The sequence below is a fragment of the Phyllostomus hastatus genome, unplaced genomic scaffold (assembly GCF_019186645.2).
Source record: "Phyllostomus hastatus isolate PE091 unplaced genomic scaffold, TTU_PhHast_1.1 phas_scaffold_1066, whole genome shotgun sequence".
In the NCBI taxonomy this organism is placed as follows: domain Eukaryota; kingdom Metazoa; phylum Chordata; class Mammalia; order Chiroptera; family Phyllostomidae; genus Phyllostomus; species Phyllostomus hastatus.
Window position 1 is genome coordinate 4,015,239 of NW_025334004.1, and position 16,386 is coordinate 4,031,624.

The window sequence follows — 16,386 nt, forward strand, 5'->3', positions numbered from 1 at the left end:
TTTCTGTGTCCTTGCAAATCTATAGAGTTGTGCAGTATGCTGCTTTTGTGGCTGGCTGTTTTCATTTAGCATGCTTTCAAGGCTCCTTCGTGTTCTACCATGAAACTGTACTTCAGGAGATGTGCAGGAAACCATTACAACACCCCCCGGGCGTGCTCTCTGGCTGCTGCTGCCACCCCCACCCTCACCTCTGGGACACGTTAAAGAGCCAACACCATGACGGACTCCAAGTCCTTCACAACCAACCAAAAGGGAGAAATCTTTGAATTAAAGGCTCAATTCAGCAGTGAAGAGAAAAAAAGAGAAAGGAGGCTGTGAGGAAAGTGATCACTGCTGTGACTCTGGGCAAGGACGTCGGCTCTCTCTGTCCCGATGCAGCGAATTACATGCAGACTGACACCCTGGAACTAAAGAAGTGTGTGTATCTCTGCTTGATGAACAATGCCAGGAATCAGTCAGACATGGTCATCCTGGCTGGCAACAGCTTTGTGCAGGACTGTGATGATCCCAATGCTCTGATTCGGGTCTTGGCAGTCAGAACCATGGGGTGCATCTGGGTGGGCTAGATGACAGAATGTGTCCATGAGCTCTTCCACAGTGCTTGAAGGATGAAGATCCCTCTGTCTGGAAAATAGCAGAGGTCTGTGTGGCAAAACTCCACGATATTAATGCTCAAATGGCGAAAGATCAGGGATTTCTGGATTCTCTGAGGGATCTCATAGCAGATTTCAGATCCAATGGTGGTGGCTAATGCTGTAGCAGCGTTATCTGAAATCAGTGACTCTCACCCAAACAGCAACTTACTCCATCTGAACCCACAGAACATTAATAAGTGCTGACAGGCCTGAATGAGTGCACTGAATGGGGCCAGACTTTCATCCCAGACTGCCTGCCCAGCCATGACCCTCGAGATCACTGAGAGGCTCAGAGCGCCTGTGAGAGGGAGACTCCCCGGCTGTCTCATGCCAACTCAGCAGTGGTGCTCTCAGCAGTAAAAGCTTTAACGAAATTTCTACAGTTGTTGCCCAAGGACTCTGACTACTACAACACGCTGTGGAAGAAGTTGGCCCCTCCACCCGTCACTTTGCTGTCTGGGGAGCCACAGGTACAGTAGGTTGCCTTGAGGAACATTAACCTAATTGTTCAGAAAAGGCCTGAAATCTTAATGCAGGAAATCAAAGTCTTCTCTGTGAAGTATAGTGATCCCATCTGTGTGAAACTGGAGAAGTTGGACGTCGTGATTTGTTTAGCATCTCAAGCCAACATTGCTGAGGTTCTGGCCTAATTGAAGGAACGTGCCACACAGGTGGGTGTTGACTTTGTTCACAAAGCTGTGCGGACATTTGGACGGCGTGTCATCAGGTAGAGCAATCAGCACAACATTGTGTAAGTACACTGCTTGATCTCATCCAGACCAGAGTAAATTATGTGGTCCAGAGGCTATTGTTGTCATCAGGGGCTTCTTCCATAAGTACCCTGACAAGTTCTGCTACTCTGTGCGAGAACTTAGACTTGCTGGATGAGACAGATGCTTGAGCAGCTACAATTTGGATCGTGGGAGAAGATGCTGAATGAGCTGACAGTGCACAAGGGAGCTACAAGAGAGCTTCCTGGAGGGTTTTCAGGATGAAAGCACCCAGATGCAGCTCACTGTGCTTGCTGCCACAGTGAAGCTGTTTCTTAAGAAACCATCAGAAACACAAGAGCTGGTACAGCAGATCTTATGTTTGGCAACACAGAATTCTGATAATCCCAACCTTTGAGACAGGGGTTATATTTATTGGCAGCTTCTCTCAATGGACCCTGTCACAACCAAAGATGTAGTCTTGTCTGAGAAGCCACTGATCTCTGAGGAGACAGATCTTATTGAGCCAGCTCTTCTGGATGAGCTAAGCTGCCACATTGGTTCTTTGACCTCTGTGTACCACAAGCCTCCCAAGGCCTTTGTGGAAGGAAGTCATGGAATTCATGAAATACATCATGGGATGCTGGTGACAGCCCTGTTGGCACCACCACTGCCACCAGCCTCCAGCAGCCTCAGGTTATTCCCTCTCAAGGTGACTTTTAAACCTTGACCTTGGTCCCCCAGTCAATGTGTCACAGGTATCCTCCATGCAGGTGGGAGCAGTGGATCTCTTGGGAGGAGGACTAGATAGTCTGCTTGGCAGTGACCTTGGCGGGGGGCATTGGAGGAAGTCTGACGGTGGGACAATCCTTCATCCCATCATCAGCGCCTACAACCTTTGCTCTTTCCCCTGCTCCTGCTGTGGTCAGCAGTGGTCTGAATGATCGATTTGAGCTCTCCATAGGAGTAGGCATGGCACATGGTGGGCATGTGGCTCCTAAGGCTGTCTGGCTGCCTGCAGTAAAGGCTAATGGATTGGGGATTTCTGGAAAGTTGACTCATTGTCAGGTGCACATTTATATGGAAATGAACTTCACCAAAAAAGCTCTGCAGCTCATGACAGAGTTTGCAGTCAAGTTTAACAAGAACAGCTTTGGTGTCATCCCCAGCACTCCTCTGGCCACCCACACACCACTGATGGATGCCAAGCCAGAGCACTGGTGTCTCCCTGCCTCTCAACACCGTGGGCCCAATCATGAAGATGGAGCCTCCGAATAACCTGCAGGTGGCTGTGAAAAGCAATATGGATGTCTTTTACTTCAGCTGCCTCATCCCATTCAATGTGCTTTTTATAGATGGCAAAATGGAGTGTCAGGTCTTCCCTGCAACGTGGAAGGGTATTCCCAATGAAAATGAACTTCAGTTCCAGATTAAGGAATGTCATTTAAATGTTGACACTGTTCCCAGCAAATTGCAAAACAACATTTGTACTATTGCCAAGAGAAATGTGGAAGGGCAGGACACACTGTACCAATCTCTGAAGCTCACCAATGGCATTTAGATATTGGCTGAGCTAGTATCCAGCCAGGAAACCCCAATTATACACTGTTGCTGAAGTGTAGACCTCCTGAAGTCTCTCAGTATGTCTGTTAGGTCTATGACAGCTGTTTGAAAAACTAATAGACTGGTCTGGTGCCCTCCAGCCACCCTGTGATTGGTGCAAGCCAGGGATTCTTAACTGGAAGAAATTATATTGCTGTATAGAATTTGAACCCAATTATACCAAGGTCACACACCAAGGTAGTGACCAGTGTAACCTAAATTAGTGTAACTAGTGCTAAATTAGGGCATGACCTGTTGGATAGTTTTAGCTTCCTGTGATCATTTGTTAACCACTGCTTCAATTACTTTCCTCCTCTTGCCACCTGCTGCTGCTATCTGTCCTCATTTGTGGGTTTCTCCATACTGTGCCAGTTGAGGGCATTTTTTAGTGTAGGTTGATATTTTATAATTGAGAGCTCATTTCAAAGTCAGGAAAAGACAAAAATATTAAAGCAAGGATAAGTGACACTGAAACAAAAAATAAACTGTACTTCAGTCCTTTTTGTGGGTGAATAATAGTCCATTGTATAAATACATCACATTTCATTTGTCAGTTGATGGACATGTGGGCTGTTTGTATGACTCGGTGTCATGAATAATGCCGTTATGAAGGTTTGTGTACTAGTTTTTGCACGGACACATGTTTTCATTTCTCTTGGGTATATACTGAGAAGTAAGCAGAATTGCCAGATCATATGACTCTATGTTTCACATTTTGATGAACTGTCAATATTTTGCCAAGTGACCTCATCATTTTACATTTCCAACAGTAATGAAGACAGGCTCCAATTTCTCCACATTCTCCCTAACACTTGTCTTTTTTATTATAACCATCCTAAGTGGATATGAAATGGTGGGTCATCGTGGTTTTGATTTGTAACTTCCTAATGACTAAAGATGCTGAACAGCTTTTTATGTGCTTTTTTGGCAATTTGTACATCTTCTTTGGGGAAATGTATATTCAAATCCAGTGCTCATATTTTAATTGACTTATTTGTCTTTTTATTATTGAAATGTAAGAGTTCTTTATGTATTCTGGATATAAGTCACTTACCAAATATATGATTTTCAATATTTCTCCTATTTTGTGGGTTGTCTTTTCACTTTCTTTTTAAAGTGTTTTATTTATCTATTTTAGACAGAGGGAAAGGGAGGGAGAAAGAGAGGGAGAGAAACATCAATGTGTTGTTGCCTTTTGCATGCCCCCTATTGGGGCATGTGCTCTGACTGGGAATTGAACTGGCAACCCTTTCGTTCATAGGCCCACGTTCAATCCACTGAGCCGCACCAGCCAGGACTCTTTACCTTTTCTTAATGGTATTATTTGCAGTGTTAAAGTTGTAAATTTTAATGTAGTTCACTTTATGTTTTTATTCTTGTCATGCTTTTGGTATTGGAGCTAATAGCCTATTGTTTAACTCAAGGTCACAGATATTTATTCGAAGTTTTCTTCTAAGAATTAATAGTTTTTTACTTAGTATTTAGCCCATGTTCAATTTTGAGTTAATTTTTCTGCATGGTATGAGATAGGAATTCAACTTAATTTGTTTGTATGTGGGTATCCAGTTGTCCCAGCACCATTTGTTGATGAGAGTATCTTTCCCCATTGCATTGCCTAAGCACCCTCATCAAAAACCAATCGTTGGTAACTGTAAAAGTTTGCATATGGACCCTTAATTCTGTTCCATCTATCAGTATATCTGTATTTATGCCAGTACTACACTGTCTTGGTTTCAGAATATTTTGAAATAGAAAAATGTAAGTCCACTAGTTTTACTCTTCCTTTTTAAAGATTATTTTGGCAATTTTGTGGTCTTTGTATTTCCATATAAATTTCTATAGGATCAGCTTGTCCATTTCTGTCAAAAAAAATGCATATAACTGTAAAGTACATTTTTATTCTTTCTCTTTCTCTCTTTTCTTGTTATTAGACTCAAAATATATGTCATTGGCAGACATTCATATTATTCAAGATGTTCTGTTGTTAAATAATGATTCCATATTCAATTCTCACCAAAGGAAAACATAGTTATAGCAGTCAAAATATCTGCAATATTATGGTTGGTTTTAAAGTTTCCAGAGCTTAAAAACTTACTAAGTGTTGTACTTCAAAGGCTTTTATACTGCCTTGCTGACTGATTACTGAATAGAATTAAGGTTACATGCTTGAGTCTAACATTTGATATTAAAAAGTCAGCTGGTTTATTGTTAGCATTTTAATGATTTCCTTTTAAATGATGAGACGAGGATGAGTTTCCTCTTAGTAAGCACCTTTTCACAATAATGTATTATAGATGATAAAAATATTGCTTCCAATGAAAAGTCAGGTTGTATATCATTGAGACTCCCTTTTTTCTCTTAAACTAACTTTTTTCAGCATTCAAAAGTTGCCCAGAGTCCTGTGGTTTTGAATAATCACACAGTAGAAAAACTGAGGAGAAAGAATTGCATTGATAACATTTTTTTTCAGTAATGAGTATTTTACTTATCAAATTAATTTAGACAACACTATCCAAAAACAAACAACGAGGCAGGCACTGTGCCTATCTCCAGGAATGGAGTGGGAGCAAAGCAGACAGACTCTGCTCCGTGACACTGGTCAACTGGAGACTTTCCTCTAAGCTTGCCAATTTAGTACTGTGACCTGCACGTTCCTTCCAAATCTCTCTGCATTCCTAGCTGTGTGGCCTTGGCCAACACATGTAACTTCTCCGAGTCTCACTTGCCTTGCATGTACAGTGTGTATGGGATTGTGAAGATTAGATGATGTGATTCAACCACCTGGTGTGCAGCAGTGACATAGAAACAGAGAATGGATTAAGTATAGGGCACAAATCTTATGCACCTCTTTAAATTCCTTCAACTCGACATATCTCCCAGGACCCCAGCTACTCCACCTATCAATATGGCACCCTAAACTCTGCTTAATCCTATCATTCTGCTGCCTAAGTCCACCCAGACTGTGTTATCTCTGCCTTGGCTGGCTACCTACACACTTGGAGTTTCTGGTTTTATTCACTATTTCTGATTTTAGGCAGAACACCACATACCAGGGCTTTAAATCTAACAAGAGGTCATGGAAGGGACTGGATGACACAGCCCAGGACTGTGGGGTTTTATTTTCTTGTGGGGAAAACTTGACCATTGGGAAACATCAGTTGGGAGGAATCTGGACAGAGAAATTCTCTCTCCTTCCTCTTTTCTCAAGAATAGTTTCTCCTTACCACTCAAATGGAAAAATACCCAAGTAGATATGCCTGCTGATCAACCCTCTGTGTCTTTTCATGACTTGTGATGAAGCAGTAGATAGTCATTTCAGATGACTTCACATTCTTCTTTGCCCAGAATTCTCAGACACATTTCAGCAGAGTTCACATCTAAATTGTATTGCCATTACATCCTTTCTTGGTTGAAGGATTTTTTTTGTGTGTGTGTAGACATTGGGTAAGAAATTGTTAAGATCTTTAAGACATTGAGCAATTAGTTGGTAAACTAATAAAAAAAACTCATGCCTCGAATATGTTTCTGGAAGCCTCTTTTGCACAAGATTGGGCTCTCTGAGAAGTAGGAAATGGTAACTCATGAAACATCCCAGCTGTTTGCTCCATCTCAGTGAGGAATCATTTAAGCTAGGAAACTCAGACATCCTCACCTTCTGTTTCTCCCTCATTTTCCAGATCCTATCTATCACCCATGCTGGTCCATGGAACTCATTATTTTTTATCCAGTACCTTGTTCTTTGTCCCATTATCAGTTTATTCAGACTCCACTTACTACTCTTCTAGACAAAAATCCTCAGAACTGTTCATCAGCTAGCATCCAGTCTCACCCTACTTGCATCCATTCTCCAAATGGCAACCAGATTAGTCTTTCTAAAACTTATAAGGTAGATTATTTTGCTCCTCTGGTCACATATCCTCAATACCTTTTAGAGAAAGTCTTCAGGTTAAACTCATTCTATGACCATCTGCCCCTCCTCTACCAGTAAGGTACTATAAGTCCTCACTTAACACCATGAATAATTCCCTGGAAACCATGGATAGTTCAGATGAAACCACATATACCAAAACCACGTTTGCCACAGGCTAATTAATATAAACAAGAGTTAAGTTCCTACAGCACATTTCTGGTCACAAAAACTTCAAACTTCCAAATAACCTCAAATATCTTTAGTATTAAACATTGAAATAAATGTGAACTCTACAGACATTTAAGAAAGAGGACGAGCCACCTGGACTGAAGGCTGAGGCAAATGCAGCGCCATATGGATGGCCTGAGGGTGCAGAGCCCACAGCCCGGCGCTCCTTGTCCGCGCTCCTTGTCCTGCTGTGGAGACTGTGCATTGGGAAAGTAGCCGCTGCTTTGTTCCAGCCTCACCTGCCACATGGCCTGCTGGGCCATCCAGTTGGGTCCTGGTGCCCGTGGGTCCTGTTGCCTGTGGAGATGGCTGCCCAGGGGCCTGGAGTGGGCTCAGGGGCAGTGCCAGGCAGCTGCCATGGGGAAGGACTGATGGAAGGCTCCAAAGGAAAGTGGAATCACTGCAGTGGAAGAGGATCCAAATATTTTAGAACATGCTCAGGAGGTGAGCATTGGACACTAGAGAGTTTGAGAACCTAGTTGAAAGTGATGAAGGGGAAAGCCCCGGGAGCAGTCATAGGCTTCTTACTGAGGAAGAAATTATTGACCTAAGAGACCTGAGGCATTATGATTCTACTGCCGAAAAACAGAAGGACCTTTTTTTCAGAGAGAGAGAGAGAAACATTGATTTGTGTTCCACTTAGTGTATGCATTCGTTGGTTGCTTCTTGTGCGTGCTCTGACCAGGGGTGGAACCCACAGTCTTGGTGCATGTGGATGATGTTTTAACCACCTGACCTACCCGACCATGGCCCAAAAAGATCTTGATATGAAAATTAGAAAAGAACTGACCTACAAGAAGAGAAGTGAAGACTACAAGAAGAAGCTTTACGGGCTGCACAGTGTGAAGCGGGCAGGGTAGCCAAGCAGCAGAAGCTCTGGGAGGAAAGGCCACGCGCTGTGCCTGGGACGCCCTCCAATGGTGCAGAACGTCAAAGCTCAGGACCTGAAGATCACTCTGAATCTTGTTTGATAAATATAAAGTCACAGTATGAAGTTTTTCTATGTAGCAGACTCTCATCACATACCGCAGTTTTGACACCAAATACAGAAACAATCGTGATTTAATGACCAAAACTAAAACAGGTAGTGGAAGTGATGATAGCACATCCTTAGATCTCGAGTGGGAGGGTGAAGAAGAATTGAATTGAATGTTTCCATTGAGAGAGAGTGTTCTAAGACAAGGAAGACACTCCTGCCAGGAAGTCATCCTGTGGCAGCCCCTGATGATGCCAAGAGGCTACAGTGGCAGAGTGATTTTGTGAGTGCTGACACGGGCAGTGACAGTTCCGAGTATTCTGGATTTGTAAATCCTGTACTAGCACCACCTGTTTCTACCATGAATCAGCTTGATGGAAATGAACAAAATGAGAGGGTAAAATTTGTGTCACCCTGCTTAGCAGTTAAGACCAAATGGTGCTAAAAATCAACGAGAATGTAGAAGCTGTGGTGAGCCTTCTCGTCGGGAGGTGGAAACCGTGTTGGAAGCGCTGTTAGAGAGGACTAGGAAAGACAGGATGCCTCTGAACCGCTTCTGTGTTCGGCGCAACATCGTCATCTGCCCCCCGTTTCAAAGGCAATTTAGTCATTCTGTCATGTTATCAATTACACTTGTTTTAACTCTTTTGTAGCATCCCTGTTCAATCTTCGTAGGTTTTCACTTTTTAGTTTTATTTAGTGTGTTTTCATGAGCTTATTTCAGCAGCTAACTATGAAAATGTTAAGGCATTCTGCGTTACTGCTCAGCACATGTGAGAGCACGTGACTGACTACCAGATGCAGATTTAGACAAGTGTTCCCTTTCCAACATTTTTTATTCCTACAACTGATATAAACTTTATTATCTAATAGCAATCAAAATTAATTTTAGTAGATGATTCTAAATCAATGCTCAAGTATCATTTTCTTTCTATATTTATTGCATATCCAAGTATGATAATGTTGATTCTGTCTGAAACAAATGATATGATATGGTAAAACACACTTTCAGAGTTTGGACACTTAATGTTGGTAATCAAAAGTAATATTGAAGAATTTCACTCCCTTTTACATGCACTATAAATGATTATTGACTTTAAATTCATTTATATATTACATTCCTACATGTCATTTTAAAATTTTTATATTTCCAGTTACTGAACTTAGGAAGATTTTACACTGAGCATATTCCCTGTGCATGATTTACTGAGAAAGGAAAATATAAAAAGGTAATATGGGTATTGCAAAGTAAATAAAATCCTTTCTGGTATGAAAAGATCTATAGATTTTTATTTAGTTTTCCTTTGCCTTGTAATATAAGGTGCATTTATGGGATAAAACTAAGTTTATCTACTTATATGTGTAAAACTACTTTTTGTGATGTACAATGAATCTTAGCTCTAAAATTTAGTTATCAATTTAAAAGGTCAAGAACATAAAACACTCCCTAACTGCTTCCTGATTTTGCTGAGGACTGATATGATTTCAGTAAGCAAACTCTTTTGAGTTTTTCCTTAGTGTTTTCTCTTTTCCTTACAAAAATGACAATGCATATTCTCAAAAATACAGGAAGTTCCAGATATAAGTAGCAATGGAAAGTTCTTGCTGTACTTAAAAAAATAATGTAGTCCTTTCAATATTTGTACTGCTAGGCAATGACACAGTTTCATCTTTTTTTTTAATCTCATAGAAATACATATGACACTTTAAGTAATATTTATTTTTGGTTTAACGTAATTTAAGTTGTAGCTAGATCATGGAAAATATTTTAAAGGTAATCTATATCCACACTGCCTGTGTTATGCTTTTTAAAGTTTATATACATCAGATGTATATTTTTGGTTTGGCATAAGCTACTATTGTATTTTCTTTGCATTTTGTTCATAAAGAATTTTTTGAAGGAATGGTAACTTCTTAAGGATTGTTAATAAACACAGTTTTACATTTAAAAACTAGAAAAAAGATGATATAAACCAAGTAAGATAATTATTTTCCAACCCACTTATTCCAGTTCAGGGTCATGGGGGCCAGAGCCTTTCCTGGAAGCTTAGGTAGGACCTGACCCTGGAAGGACCTGGAAGGCCCTTCCATGTCAAGGCCACTCACACACACATCCACTCACACCCATACCCACTCACACTTAGGAATGAGGAGTATCTGCAGCAACCTTCGCTGGAATTATTTTTCTGCACAGAAGACTTGTCTCCTTAACCTTATTTATTGCTTTCTTCCCTCATGTGTTTATATCAGTGTGAGCTGTGTATGGCAGCTTTCCTTCAAAGGGTAAGGCATGGAAGTGGCGGGCAGGAGTTACCTCACAGCGGAGAAACTGGGCAAACCCTTTCTAAGCCAGGTGACATGGTGAACATCCATTAAACATATTGATAGTATGTAGCCTTGATATCGTGTGATAAAAATGGCACTTTACCTACCTGGGATCTTCCTTCCCCAAACTCATAACCCCTGTTTGATCATGAGACAACCTCAGACAAATCCCATTTAAGAAGCATCCTACAAAATACCCGATGAGCACTCCTCAAAACTGTCAAGCTCACCAAAAAACGAAGAACTGCCGCAGCCGAGAGGAGTCAGTGGAGACATGTGACTCAGTGCGATGTGGTATCCTGATGGGATCCTGGAACAGAGTAAAGACATTCAGTAAACCTAAAGAAATCTGAATAAAGTATGGACTTCAGTTAATAATAATGTATAAATGTTGTTTCATTATCCTCATTTCAATTTTTCTGCAAAACTGTAAATTGTTCTAAAAAACAAAGTCTAGTCCTAGCCAGGTGATTTGGTTGGATGGAGCATCATCCATACACCAAGAGATTGCAGGTTTGATTCCCGGTCAGGGCACATACCTAGGTTGTAGGTTCAATCCCTGGTGAGTTCAATATGGGAGACAACCAACTGATGTTTCTGTCTCTCTCTCTCTTTCTTTCTCTACCTCTCTCTCTATCTCCCCCCTCCCTTTTTCTCCCTCTCTCCTACTCTCTTTCCTCTCTCTTTAAAATCAATACACATATTCTCAGGTAACATCAAAATAAAATAAAAAACAAAATCCAATTTTTTTTAAAAAAAGGTTTCATTGTCTTCCAAACACAAAAACAAAAATAGTTCATCAACTATTTGGATGAAAGTCTGGTTCCAGTGCTCAGAAAAGAGGACGAACTATGTGCTATGATCAGGGAGTGACTCCTGCAGAGTTCACACCCCAGTGAGCCAGCCACCTCATTTTGTGAGTTCCTAGAGGCTTCTCTGGGCTTGAGCTAATAAAAGCCTCCTTGAGGATCTAGGCCTTATGTGTTCGGAAGCCTTAAAAAGAGGGGCAGCAAAAAGTGTGGAATTATACTATTGCTTCTGTTTCTTCTCCGGGTGGTGCATTTAGTTGTAAAGCAATTTGATTATGTTGTACTGAAGTTAGAGCTTTGCCTTCCCTTTCATGGTAAAACCAGTTTTTCAAGCTGACAGGTTAGCTGGTCAGCCCAAGCTAATCTTTTTCTCCTTTTTCATTCTTGCTGGGTTGGATTTAAGTTATCTTGGAATTTGCATCATATGTTGATGGTGAATGTTGTGTCGTAACTGTGAGTAGTGTTCCTAGTGCCAACATTTGGAGTGCTAAAACTGGGCAAAAAGTTTGTTTTTACTTGAAATTTTTAAATATAATATAATTATATATGTATTATATACTGTATATATCTGATACATAGAAATATAATACAACATTATGGAATGCAACAGGGCAATATAGCATTCATATACTCATCTTCCGAGTATAACAAATACCCACAGTTTGTCATACGTGTTTCACATATTTTAAGAAGGGAAAAAATGTTAAATATATACCCCCCAAAAAGCACTACAAAAATAGTCACTACAAAAGCACTACAAAAATTCTATTCTAAGAATATTTCACTGTATCTTCAACCAAGTAGGAAATTAATATGCCCAGCCTTAAGGGAAGAAAAATAAAAATTGTAGTACAAAGCACGGAGCAATAGAAAATTACTAGAAATGTGTACTTTGAAGAGGAGGGGAAAATATCACACATTTCCTCTTATAGCATCAGGAAGTAATTTACTTGAAAAAATGTGGAAAGGCGAAGCCACACCTCGAGTCTATGTTTCCTGGAAGAGGACAATCGTGCACACACACACACACACACACACACACACACATACTGACCAGCCCCAGTGTTTTTTTCCCCACAGAATTTCCAAAATCACTCAGAGGCCAAACACACTTTGTTTCTGATTTCTTTGGCTCGTATATCTAAACAAACATCACCTTATCATTTACTATCATATTCCTTGATTTAGACGGTTGAATGGCCTATTATATAACTCCATAGTGCTGTTAATTCTTATCACTAATCACTTTATAATTTCATATCTTATACCCCCAAATGGGTTGCAAACCCTTTAGTAAGACTTTGGGCGTTAATATGATTTCAGAGCCCTAGCACTCAGGGAACTGAAAAGTTACACCCACTATAAATCTTCAGTGAATACATGTGGTGTGACTGAATAAACTGATATTTTTTATTTTTTTTTAGATTTTATTTATTTATTTTCAGAGAAAGGGAAAAGGAGGGAGAAAGAGAGGGAGAGAAACATTGATGTGAGAGAGATACATCAATTTGTTGCCTCTCACACACCCCCAACTGGGGATCTGGCCCACAACCCAGGCATGAGCCCTGACAAGGAATTGAACCAGCGACCCTTCTGTTTGTAGTCCAGTACTCAATCCACTGAGACACACTGGCCAGGTCTAAACTGTATTTTTAATGTATGTATTATAATTAGTGATTTGTTTGTATTTTTAAATTTTCTGTTAACTCAGAGTAAATGCCCTCTATTCCTGAGACCATCGCCAAATTCTATTAATTTTTAAAAGCCCATCCCAAGCCCATCCTTCTGAAAGAAGCCTTTCAAGCCCTCCCAACCGTAGACATTGACGTTTCTAACCCATACAGATCACTTGGAAAGTTTGGAAATAACTCATATTTTCCTTTAGGTAGTACATTGTGCTTACATTTCAGTTACATTGTAACTTATATTTTCACATTTGTACCTTTTGTAACCATACTACAGGGTGGGGCAAAAGTAGGTTTACAGTTCTTCATATGAAAAACCCCAATAATTAATAAATAAATAATACAAGAATAAACTCTGGGTTTCTCAAACTCACAATTGTGAACCTCTGGCTACATCAGCGTAGGCTGTGCTCCTGAGTCACTTGTGTTAGTCACCTCAGGACAATAGGAAACTATCTCAGCTCCCACTCCATCCCAACAGTGAGATTAGGGGAGTGAATCGTCCTTTCCTCTGAGGGGTGTTGGAGGTACAATGCCAGGAATAGATGGGAAATTCCTCCCATGGGCTGGGAAGTGCATTGGATCCTCAGGGAGGTCTATTAACTCCTTTAGGACAAAAGGGCCTATTTTATAAGGGCTTTCTTAAGCAGGAGTTTTCTAACATGTGAGTGCATAGATATCATGAGTTTGTTAAAAATGCATATTGCCTGGGTCCCACTTGCTTGGGGATTAATTTGTTGTGGATAGTGCCCAGGAATCCGCATTTAACAGTCACAATTCTCCTCCTTCCCACTAAGTTAATACAGATAATCCTCTGGCCCAAATTCTGGAAGGATTATTAGGCTACCAAGAATTTTTGTCTCTAAATGGGATAGCACCTTTCTTGGCAGAGACAGGTAAGTCCAAAGCCACATATAATACTGATTGAGCTAGTAGGATGATACCTTTACTGCTTTGGCAACATGAATTCTAGTAGAACCAGAAGCAATAAATAGATGTGGTAATTTAAATCCTCAGCGGTTTAAAAGATGAACTCATCAACCTTTTCTTGGTGTTGTGTGACCATCCAATGAGTGCATACTGAGGGCAGTACTGCTAATGCCTAAACAACACAATTGCATTAATAATAAAGTAAAATAAGAAATGAACTTAAGACTCCTGAATTCTGTCTAATTCTAGATGACACACATTTAGAGTGTTTCAGGATAAGTCCAGAAAAAGAAGATCAAGATGAAGAATTTAAAAACTATGGCATGTGTGGAGTGGCTGAAAGACCAGAAGCATCTGAAAGCCATGGGAAAGGACCCACCTTCACGGAGCGGCCGCAGAGCTTTCACAAGGTGGGGTGGGAAGGGGAGCATTCATTCTGTGTGGCTCCAAGAGGCGTAACGTACTCATCCCTGCAGAATGGAACCCTGGCCAACAATCCCTCATTGAGTGCATTTGGCACAATGGTTGACCTCACAAACATCACTGTGACCACAATGACATGAACAGTAGCATAAATAAATTTAAATGGTGATCAGAATTTGGTTAAATCTTTGAAGCATCAGAAAACACTTTACTCTGTAGGAACTCCAAATCATCCTTGTGCTTTTCCTTATTCTACCTCCATGTCTTCTTCATTCACTCAGTTTCCACTCTCTCAAGTACCTCCCCTCCCACTTCTCTGCCTGGTGCTCAATTTATTCTTAAAATTAGGCAATTCCTTTAGGAAGCTCTCCTCAATTTCCAGACAGAGCTCTTGTGATTCTGCATGTCTTGTGAGTGAAGCACTAACTATCCTCTTGTTTCTGCCTGTCTTTTCAAGGGCATTTATAGGAACAGCAGCCTTGGAAGATGAACACAGTGCCTCCTTCTGAGGGTCGTGGCAGATTTGTTTTCTGTGTAGTGTCAGAGACTCAGGTTCCCTAAACTCAGGGACCTCAGCTGTGACACATGCCCACCGCTTGTGCAGGCTTATGTGGCTCTCTCTGTGTCACCCTTGTGGGAATTGCTGGCTAATGGGAAGTAATGCAGACATTTGCTTATGTTTGTGTCATGAGTAATAGAGTCCTTTGCCATTGATCCAGGAGAATGGTATCTTCTGCCAGTATCCATGAAGCTGTGTTAGATAAACTCATTAGCTTACAAGGAGAGTAATATCTCAGATCCATCACAGCTCTTGATAAATGGTCTCCCTGATGACTCCTTTTATCATTGGAGTAGCCATCTCTTATATTAAAATTATTAGCTTATATTGTGAGACCCTCACAATATAATATTGTGAGACCCTAGGGAAATAAGTGATCATTCCTGATGCATCTTTGCTTTCCCTGTACCTAGCACATGGCGAGCACTTTTGTGATAAGAGTATCCATGTTTAAGAACATGTGAACTTTCAAAAGCCTATATATCTAAGTCTACTTGCTTCAAAGTTTAAACTGTTTACTGAATAATAGCAGTATGTGTTAGTGGTGGAAAGAGTTACTGTAATTTTGCTTTTTATCCCCACTTCTCACTGTAAACAAAGTTAATCCTAGATGGACAGATGCTATTACAGATAAAATAATAAAACTTCTATATTAAAATACAGAATTTCTTTATAACCTTGAAGCAGGCAAAGGTTATACAAGTAAAGTACACTCAAAAGTACTATCCATAAATAAAAACAAAGACGCATTGGACTACATTATAGTTTAAAATGTCAGTTCTAGTGAGGAGCAGGTGTGACAAATGACGGCCCCCACAGAAAGCTGCTGCCTGATGACACTTGGAAGAGTGTCTTCAACATCACAGGCCCAACACATTGAACATTGTAGAGATACACAAATAGTGGAACTTAAAAGAAGCTTTATTGGCTTTATGTGATAAAGGAAGCATTTTTAACTGAAAAAAATGAGAATGTCAGTTAATGAGAAGACATTGCTAAGGCAGTGAAAAGACAAGCTGTGCAATGGGAGAAGATATTTGCAAAAGAAATAGGTCAAAAGCACTTGTATGCAATATAAAATCATAGAAACGAATAGGAAACATCAGATGATACAATAAAAAAGGGTAAAAAACATGAAAAGATACTTTACAAAAGGAGATATTCAAATGCCAGATCAATATAGGAAAAGGTACTCAACTTTATAGGTTTTTACAGAAATGCCAATTAAAAACAATTTAAACACCATTTCACACTTACACAAATGGCTCAAATGAGATAAGCACTTGTGCAAGTGTTGTTGATATTGTAGATCAAGCTGCATTCCCCTACCTGCTCCTGGTGGGAGGGCGCACCGGGGCAAGGGCTTTGGCTCACTGCCTGGCAGCATCTGATAAGACTGAACATGAGCGTTCTCTATGACTCAGCAGTTTCTTTTGTGAAAATATACCCAGAAGTAATGCATACAGATAATCATCATAAAATACATACAAAAATGTATGCAGCAGAATTATCTGTAGTCTCAAATGAATACCAACTCAAATGTACATTAAGAGTAGAATAAATATATAAATTATGTTTTCACACAACAGCAGTG

General features: G+C 40.3%; 2 pseudogenes; both read left to right on the forward strand.

The window, feature by feature from the left end:
- Positions 1-216: 216 nt before the first annotated feature.
- LOC123828957 lies at positions 217-3,025 on the forward strand (annotated as a pseudogene).
- Positions 3,026-3,553: 528 nt separating this feature from the next.
- LOC123829014 lies at positions 3,554-8,506 on the forward strand (annotated as a pseudogene).
- The last annotated feature ends 7,880 nt before the right edge of the window (positions 8,507-16,386 follow it).